Below are 10,124 nucleotides of genomic sequence, written 5' to 3'. Positions count from 1 at the left end.
ATGTAAGGTTGAAGACACATTCCAGACTATAGAGCAAAAAGTCAGAGTTTAATGTATATATTATAAATGTATATTATAAAGACAAGTTCTATATGGACCACAGAAAACAGAGGAGAGGAAATAGCCAAAGAAATAGCAGCAGAGGAACCTCCCTGGTGGTCAGTGGTTCAGAATCTGCCATCGAATGCAGAAGACGTGAGTTTGATCCTTGTTTGGGGAACTAAGATCCCACATGCCACAGGGCAATTAAGCCCGTGTGCCACAACTAATACCCAAATAAAAGATTACTAAAATAAAATAAGAAATAGCAGAGAATTTCCCAGAGAGAATCTTTACAATGAAAGGACCTAAAAGGTACCCAGCACAGTGAATGAGAAAATTCCCATATCTAATGCACATGTTCATGAATTATCAAAGTAAAGAAGAAATCCTAAAAAATTTCAGAGAGAAAACTCAGTCCACCAACATAAGAATGGAATCAGACTACCACTAGCCATTCCATCAGCAACACTGGGTTCTAAGACAAAGGAGAAATACTTTAAACATTCTGAAAGAAAATTATTTTCAACTTTAGATTCTAAACCCTTCCTTATTATCAGTCAAACATGAGGGAGAGAATTTTTTAGACAAGCAATGACTCATAGTTCCATGTACCCCCTTTTAGGAAATATTCTACCAATAAAAGGCTTCCCTGGTGGCTTAGATGGTAAAGAATCTGCCTGAAATGCAGAAGACCCAGGTTCAATCCCTGGGTTGGGAGGATCCTCTTGAGAAGGAAATGGCTACCCACTCCAGTATTCTTGCCTGGGAAATCCCATGTCCATGGGGTCACAAAGAGTCGGAGACAACTGAGTGACTATAATTTTCACTAGCAATAAAAAGGAAACAAACCCAGGAAAAAAGAGACACGGGATTCAGGAACAGTGGGCCCAACCCAAGGTGGAAGGATGACCATGAGGTTGCAGGGTTAGAAAACATCTGAACAGAAGGGAGAGGAGATTGGTTGGGTCAGGAAGAGGAAATGGGGAATTTGATAGACTGGTAGAGTAAATAGAAAAAATTTTTTTTTAAAAAGGAAGATATAATAAAGTGTAAAAAAGGGGGGAAAAAGCAATTAAAAACTCAAGGAAAAGCAAATATTTGTAAGAAAGTCCTGTTCCAAATACAAAGCAAACTAAAATATGGCAATATTTTGAGTGTTTGATAGAGCTTAGAAAAAAGAATCAGTTTGACTGTGATATTAGGACAAGTCTCCTACCAGTGACCTGGGGTCCTGACACTGGATTTTAAGACAAGAAGTGGAATCCTAAGATATTACCTGACTCATCAGTGAATAATGTTTACATACTCACAATATAAATGCTCTTTCTTGAATTTCAGTATTTAGAGTAAAATTGTGGACGAAATACAGAGGTATTGGCTGTGGTTGAAGGATATAAGTACTGTATGTGAGGAATATAAGTACTAGCAACCTTGACAACATGAAAATAAAAGTGTAGCTGGCAGAAAGGAGTAACAAAGTAGGGGTGCAAAGTTCTCACTTTCAAAGTGGGGAGTCAAGAAATACTCATTTAAAAACTATGGTTTAAGAGTAGTAAGCAAGAAATGGTTTAAAGTAAATTGTTGATATACCATTGAAAGTTTCAAAGGTAACAACGGGAAGACTTAAAAATAATTACTTAAGTTTCAAACACTGGAAGAAAAAGAAGAAAAGAGGTAGACTAAGAGAGCTAAATTCCCATCTTTTAGATCATGGGGATGATCATGGTATAAAGATGATAAACCAAGAAATAGGGGGGGAAAAAAGCAAATTAGCTAGATATATCGAGTTACCCACTAGAAAGTCAGAAAGACAAACTATTTTTTTTTTCGAAAGTTGCTTTTCCCAGGTGAGATGGGTGGTTGGGGGTGGGATGGAAAAGGGTAGAAGACTTGTTTTTCATCACAACCTCTTCTGTACCATTTGTTACTATGTAGGCACAGTGCTATGATTCAAAAGGGATTGTTTAATAGACAAAAAGAAGGGTTCCAGGTATTCTAAAAGGAACGACTCAAGTGGATACAAGACTCTCTGTCTGCCATCTGGCTGCCATTTAAATAATTTCCCCTTCTGTTTAAATCCCAGCTTTGCTTCCTGACAGTTCTTTGATTTGGGCATGCCACTTCTCCCAGCCTCAGCTTTATCTCCTGTAAAAAGGGAACAATATCCTTGCCTAGTCAGGCAGTGTAGACTACATCAGGATGTATAAACATCCCAGTGTCCTTCTTCTTCCCTCCCTGGCTCCCCGCTTTCCCCCTGAAATCCTAGGGAGGCTTTTTGGAACCCGAGGTGTAAGACTGTTTTAAAAATTCAATTGAAAAAAAAAAGGCCTCAGTCCCTAAGAAACAATCTTTGCTGCACAGCGGTGAACGGATGTTTTGCCTTGGTACTGTTTCTGCCTTCCAAGGAATGGTCTGGACCAGCTGGCGTGTGCGTGTGCCTGTGTGTGTGCGTGTGTGTGTGTGTGTGTGTGTGTGTGTGTGTGTGTGTGTGTGTGTGTGTATCACAGCCTAGTGGTCCCTATTTAATACTTGGGAAGGTGGTGTCAGCTGGAGGCTGCCGTGCTGCAAGCTTCTTGCTGAAAACGAAGGGCAAGGGGGTGACTGCTTAATGACTAGATGTTAAATGTTCCAAACAATTTATACATTTAGAATCCTAAGTTTTCAAAACTCAGCCCGCCGCGCGGTTCTGCAGATCTTGTTTATAACACATTCGGCTAAAATTATCTCAGTGCATACTGCACCTCCTATAGCACAGATGCTCCGGAACCTCAGCTCTGTTTTGATCCCAGATATTCGTGCTGAAGCTATTTGTGTTCGCCGTAAATGAAACACGAAACCGAGGAACAGTGGCACTGGTGGTTTTTATAAATATATGCCTAATCTTCACGGCGGGCACTGGGGTTCAAGTTTTATTTATGTGTGTTTTTGCCTCCTGGTGCCCCCAGGGGCTTGTTTCCCCATGTGCCTACAGCGGCTGCTGCCTGTATGGGGAGAACAAGGCAGGATGGAGCTGAGTCTCCTTCCTGAGGACTGTCCTCATCTTTGTCCTGGGAGGCAGCTCGGAGCAAAGCAAAGATTGTGGGCTTCAGATTCAGCCACTACTTGGGGCAATTCTTCCCTGCTGCCTGACCTTACCTTCCTCATCCATGAAATGGGGGGATAGTATCATTTCCTATCCACAGGGTCGTTGTGAGGATTCTATGAAATGCTCAATAGATGTTAGTTCATTCATTCGAGGGATATTTACTGAGTAGACCAGGGTTATTCTTAAGCCCTGTGCTATATTAGATCATGTGAAAAGCTTTAAACATTGCAGATATGTAAGCTTTCCCCTCAGATCAAACATGTATGCCAGAATCTCAGGGCCAGGGAGACCCAGGCAACAGCTTTTAAAATTCCCTAGTGTTTGAGAATCACTGACCTAGATAAGTGCTTCCCAGACTTTCATGTGCACACAAGTTCCCCAGGATTTGTAAAAGTACAGACGGTGGTAGAGTAGGTTAGGGGTTGGGGAAGGGCTAGTGAGAGCTGCATCTCCAAGGAGCACATGGGTGATGCTGATGCTGCCAACTTGAAAGGCAAGTTTCTAGGCACTGTCAGTTCCCATGGGTACCAAGTTAGGCTGGGTAGAGGTAGTTACTGCCTACAAAGATCTTATAATTAAACAGGCAATGACCATGAGAAAGGTTACAACAAGAAAAGCACAGGGTCCTGCGGGAGTGTATAGGGTACCATCAGATCAGGCTTTGGGAGTGGTGGTGGAAAGGTGTCAGGAATAACTTCCTGGAGCAAGCTAAGTGTTGGCCAGAAGAAAGAAGAGAGATGCTGGGGAGACTGATGCTGGCAGATGGAATAGCATGTACAAAGGGTCAGAGGCAAGAGAGAGGAGCAAGGGCAAGTAGTTCAGGGTGACTGGAGTTTCCAAGTGAAGCTGGATCTGTAAGCAGGACCCAAATTACAAAGCAGCTTATTGGCCCTTAAGGTTCAAGGGCTTGACATTTATCCAAAAAGAATGGGTGGGGAAAGCAGTGAAAAGCTTACAGTGGGGAGAGAGCAATCAGGTTTGCTTGGTAAAATTATCAGTCATCCCCCTTGCTTCATCTTCTCACCAAACCCCATCAGCAAAGCATCTCTACAGAATACAACTCAATACCAGCAATCAAAGGGGAGGGCAATCAAGTCCCAACCATGCTCAGAGCTCAGGGCTAGCTGCTGCTGGGCGAGGTGGAGATAACACTGACCACCTCGTCCCCATCCTCTAAAAGTTCTTGATCTGTGCATGTTTGGAGTGAGGGGTGGTGGGAGACAGACACCCAGAGAATATGAATAGGAGATGGAGTCCAGTAGATCTGGGGAGAGGAGTGTGATGTGTGACGGGAATTAAAGGGGCAGAGGGAGGTTCTGAGAGGGCTTCCGAGAGGAGGAGGACTTTTGGAGGCTGATACAAGGTCAGGGAAGAAAGGAGAGGGCATTCCGGAGGGACTGCCATGGGACATGCTGACCAGACCAGCAGAGCCACAATAAGGAGTAAGGGCGCAGGGCCCAGCTAATGATTCCCAGCACCTGACACTAAATAAACATTTGTTGAGTCAATGTTGAAGGTAGTGTGGGGTTATTGACTGAATATTTGTGTCTCCCCAATATTCACATGTTGAAATACTGACCCCAGTGTATTTGGAGACGGGGCTTTTGGGAGGCAATTTGGGTTAGTTGAGGTCATGAGGGTTTCCCAGTTAGCACTAGAGGCAAAAGAGCCCACCTGCCAATGCAAGAGACATAAGAGATGTGGGTTTGATCCCTGAGTCAGGAAGATCTGCTGGAGAAGGAAATGGCAATGCACTCCAGTATTCTTGCTGGAGAACCCCATGGACAGAGGAATGTGGTGGGCTACAGTCCTTAGGTTGCATAGAGTCGGCCACCACTAAAGCAACTTAGCAAGCAGCATGCACACACCAGGTCACGAGGGTGGGGCTCTCATGAAGGGATTAGTGTCTTTATAAGTAGAGACACCAGAGGGCTCCCTCTCCCCCCGCCCATCTCTCTCTCTCTCTTTTTTTTCTCTCCCTCTCCCTTGGCTCTGTAAGGCCACAGTGAGAAGGCCATTTATAAGCCAGGAGGAGAACTTGCACAAGGACCCAGATCAAATGACACCTTGATCTTAGGCTTCCCAGCCTCTGGAGGAGTGAGAAAATAATTTATGGTCTTTTGTTATGGCCACCCAAGCTGACTAAGACTGGTGCAGTCTGAGTGTGAAGGGTCTGGCTGCATTGATTTCATTGGTTCTGCTGGCAAATTCTTCAGATACTGTAACACTTCTTCTTGGTTGGTAAACAGTTGCTGGCCCAAATCCCTGGACAACAACTGCTGCCACCCCTGATACCAGGCCACCCAACCCTGACACCAGGCCATCCTGGCTCTCCCTCAAACTGCTGGATCGTTTCATCCTCAAGCAACTGAAGGGTTAATGTCCTGACTACCAGGTGACCGTGGGGACCCTGCTCCAGGGCTAGTGTCACTGATAGTTAGGGCCACATGGTCCAGTTGTTAAGGATTTGGAATGTCACTTTTGGCTGCTAGCAACAGAAGGCACCTCTGGGAGACTCAAGTCCAAATGCAGGTGAGCTGGAGGACTGGGCTGGCTCCCTGAGGCAGGGGTTAGAGCAGACAAAACCAGGGCCTGAAACCCTTAGTATCCAGCCCAGGAAACGAGCTTTGTCTCATGCCCTGTTTCTCTCTGCACTGCCTGTCTGCTCCCCTCCCTCTCTGGCACCTGACTTCCTTCTTCTGGGTCCTCATGGCAGGGCCAATAAGATCTCCTAAGTTTAGGTGTCCTACGGTCCAGCCATCCGAAGAGCCTGATCTCTCGTCAGTTTTCAGGGCTGATTGATCCAGGGAGGCCTCTGATTGAGCCAGCTTGAGTCACGTGCCCACGCTGGACCAATCAACTGCAGCTTGGGGCAGGGTCATGCTTCCCAATACTGTTGCTGGTGCCCTAATTCTGCAGAAGAAATGCCCTTGTGTTAGAAATGGGAGATTAAGAGGTAGCTTCCAAAAGAGGACAAGAGTCCCAGAAATGAGAAGAGGCTGGGCAGCCAAATCATGAGAGTCCACTAGTCTAAACTGAGGAATGTAGGCTTTGTAAATAGGCTGTGGGAAGCCACAGGAGGTTTTGGAGGCATAGGCCGATCTGAACGAGAAAAGATTATTCCAGTAGGTGTGTAGAAGAAGATGAAGGAATAGACAGGGACCAGTGGAGGGCACTACAGTTTTCCGGGACAGAAGTGACGAGGATGTTACCCTGTATTAAGGGTTACAAAGCAGGCAGAAGAGGGGTGGGGATGTAGGAAATCAACAGGGGAATGAGTAACATGGAGGGGTCAGGATGAACCCCGACTGTGGTCTTGGTGACTTAGGGCCCCATTCATAATTTGGGAGTCATTCCTGTGGAAGGTGATGGGTCTCCCTCCACAAGAGAAGGCCAACATTTCACACTTGGAATCCACCTGAATCCCTTTCCAGGGTGGCTGAAGAGAGGAGGAGAGCTGAGATTAATCCTCAGTACCAGGAAAGAGAGATTGCTATGATCTTGTTAATCTTGCAAATGTAGAAATATGGGAATGTGGGCCTGGCATTTTCATAGCCAGGAGGCTCAAGGAATTTCTCAAGGCTGAACGTCTTTATCAAGAGTCAACAAACTACACTTGTCTTGAAAATACAGTTTTATTTGAACACAGCCCCACTCACTGATTTACAGGTTATTTTGCCTGCAAAGCCCCAAATGTTTACTCTCTGCCCTTTGCAGTGAAAGTTGCCTGACTCCTATTCCATCTCAGTTGCCCCAGCTACCCCTCATTGGCACTGTCACCCAGCTCCAGAGACCAAGGACCGCAAGTCTCTTCCTCCGCAGAGTAAGACCCAGACAGCCTCCAGGAGGCACAGATTAAAATCTCTGTTTTTAATTCAAAAGTGTGAGTCCTGGTTTACCAGGGCCTACCTGTCAGTTCTGAAGTCATTACCAGGTTGTATCCCCGGAGGCCTGGTGAGTCCTCATACAAATAGAATGCCTGGGTGTCCCCAGCTGTGCCAGCATCCTGGCAGCACCTGGATCAAACTGCTCCCTGGGCTTTCTCTTCCCCTGGAGAGTGGATGTCAAAGCATTCGCAGGAAGGTTGAGGCTGATTATGAATCTGTGAAGTGAAACAGCAGAGAGGAAATCCTGACAATCTGACTGTGAGGGCCGGGCAAGGCGGGGAGGTGCAGCCAGAGACGTCAGCGCGAACACCCCGGGCGCACTACCCAGCCCAGCCAGGATGGAAGGAGGAGGGTAATTAAGAAGGATCTGGAGAAGCACGATAGGGTAAGAATGAGGGTTTCAAGGTTTGAAGTTTGGGCCGAGGGGAGTCTGAGCATGTGAAAAATGTTTAACACAAAACCAAAGGTGCTTCAGGGTGGGGTCTGGGGAGAAAGATACGAGATAGAGACATTGCTTGGTGCGCATATAATGCTAAGGGAAGACAGAACATTCTGGTTTCTTCCTGCCCCTCATGAAGGAGAATGGTATTCAAGGAGAAGGAAGAGCTAGCTAGTCCTAACAGGAGTGGCTCTTAGGTACCAGGCATCCAGCATCAGTCTTTTGTTATTTTAGAGTTTTTTTGTGGCTGTAACACATCCATACAGAAAACTTCACAAATAATAAGTGTACTGCTCAGCAGCTTGTCACAAATTGAACACACCCATGTGACCTCCCACCCCATGTCTCCTTTCCAGCCACTGTCTCCTCCAAGGGTAGTCTCTACCCTGACTTCTAATGCCCTAGATTGGTTCTGCTCCTTTTTGAACTTCCTGTAAACGGAATTACAAAGTATGTTCACTTTTGTGTCAGGCTTCTTTCACTTAATATTATGAGACTCACACACACCGGTGCCTGCAGTTCTAGATGGTTCTTTTCCATTGCTATATTGTATGAATGTAGCATGACGTGTGTATCCATTCTAGTCTTTATCCTCCCTCTATTCTACAGTCCACGTTCAATCAGGATTAAGTTTCTTTACATAAGAAAAAGGTATGAAAGAGAATGTCCTTATATTAGTTCAGAAAAGGGTGTGTGTGTGTGTATCAAGAAAGAGGAGAAAAGGGGGAGAGAGAGGGAACTCATTCTATTCTGATGGACATTTGTGTAGTTTTCAGTTTGGACTCTTATGAATAGCTCTGCTATGGACATCCTGTAATCGTGCTTTGATGGAAATGTGCACACATTTCTGTGGGATATACTTAGAAGTGAAGTTGCTGGATGCAGAGTAGGTGTAGATTTAGCTTTAGCTGATACGGATAAGGAAAAATTCTTATTCACATTTTATAAACAAGAGGGCTAAGGCTTAGTGAGAAGTGATTCTCCCAAGGATGTCCAGGTTCCTGGGGCTCTAAAACCTCTGCCATTTCCTCCCAAAACATCAGCCTTTGGAGAGGTCCCTAGTGATGGGCTATAGGGCTTGCATTGTTTTTTGGGGGAAGAAGTTGTTTTTTGTGTGTGTGTGTGGTTTTTTGTTTTTTTTTTTTTTTGCTGTATGGCATGTGGGATCTTAGTTCCCCAGCCAGGGATCAAACCCATGCCCCTGCTTTGGAAGTGTGGAGTCTTAACCACTAGGCCACTTAGGGAAGTCCTGGCTCTGCATTTTAATCATCATTTTCAGACAATTGAATAGACTTGTCAAAGATGCCCCCCAAAATGGATCTGTGCTGATGTGAAGCTGGAAGGGATGATGCAAGTGCTGGGACTTTAAAAAGTGTCTTTGATTTTACTTGAAAAGGAGTTGCCTGTCACGCCAGGTTGTGGCAAGACTAAGGCTTTGGGGAAGAGTCATGAATATCTACCCAGAGGTGGAGTTCAGGGACCAGGTCTGTATGGATGCTGAGAGTGTAAACAGAAGGTGGAGAAGAAGTGGGACCAGAAGCCAGGAAGCCAGAAAAGGCCACAAGAGGCAGTGACATGGGGAGCAGGTGCTGGGCAGTGGGTTTGCTTCTAGTTTCTGAGGGTGTTTGGCTACCAGGGTGGTTTTAGTGTCAAGTGTTCATCTGTCTGACCAGGCTGTGTGGAAGCTTCCAGGGTGGTCTGGAGATGGCTGAGTGTGTACAGGGGTTGGTAGGGGGGTTGACGGATGGTCTTATGTGGTATGTGATCCCTGAGTGCGTACATTCAGGGTGAATAAGTGTATGTGAGCAGGTGAGGTAGGACTTCTGACTTTCTGCTAACCAATAGAACATGGCAAAGGTGATGGGCTGTCACTCCTGTGATTAGGTACATACACCAACACACACACACAATACACACACACACGTGCAGACAGCTCCATCTTGCTACCATGCACTAGAGAAATCCTCCATATTGGAGGGTTGAAGTAAGTAAGTCCCTTGAGACAAGGAGCTGCAAGGAGCTTTCAGCCAACGTCCAGCAAACAGCTGGGGCCCTCTGGCATAGGCTGCAAATAAACACATTCTGCCAGCAACCTCAATGAGTTTGGAGAAGGACTTCCCCCCACTTGAGCCTCCAGATGGGTATGCAGCCCAGTGGCCACCTTCTCTGCTGCCTTCGGAGGTTTGGAGCAGAGGACCCAGCTAAGGCACGTCGGATTCCTGACCCACAGAAACTGCAAGATAATAAATATGCGCTGTTTTAGGCCGCTGTGTGTGGGCATTTGTTATACAGCGAGAGAACACCAGTATGGTTGGGTGTATCTGAGTGTGTGCAAGGTGTGGGTCACTCCGGGCGTTTGTGAGAGTGGGTATGGTCGGATGGCATGTGTTGGAATGTGTGTTTGTGTATTTGAGTGTGCATCTAGGTGTGTGAATGGGTCTGTGTGTGGGAGTGGCAAAGGGATGTGTGTGTGTGATAGTATATGTATGTGTCTATGAGTGAGCAAGTGTGTGCGTGCACACATATGTGTGCTATGCCTCCTCCTCTCAGACTCTTTTATTACTTCCTCCCTGGGTTTGATGTTGGGGGTGAATAAAATTTAAAGAGCTCTAAAATTTTTTAGAAGATCCCTAAAGGGAGTGACGGAGAAGGTAATGGCACCCAACTCCAG

The 10,124-nt window shown here is 45.9% G+C and overlaps 1 non-coding gene across 1 annotated transcript; it reads left to right on the top strand.

The window, feature by feature from the left end:
- Nucleotides 1-688: 688 nt before the first annotated feature.
- Nucleotides 689-760, top strand: TRNAF-GAA (transfer RNA phenylalanine (anticodon GAA)). The gene has a single exon. It is a non-coding gene; the product is annotated as a tRNA-Phe (tRNA).
- The last annotated feature ends 9,364 nt before the right edge of the window (nt 761-10,124 follow it).

Source organism: Giraffa tippelskirchi, chromosome 4, assembly GCF_054371585.1.
Source record: "Giraffa tippelskirchi isolate mGirTip1 chromosome 4, T2T-mGirTip1v1.2.pri, whole genome shotgun sequence".
NCBI lineage: Eukaryota > Metazoa > Chordata > Mammalia > Artiodactyla > Giraffidae > Giraffa > Giraffa tippelskirchi.
Note: the sequence above shows the minus strand (reverse complement) of the source record. Positions and strands in the feature narration are given on the sequence as shown.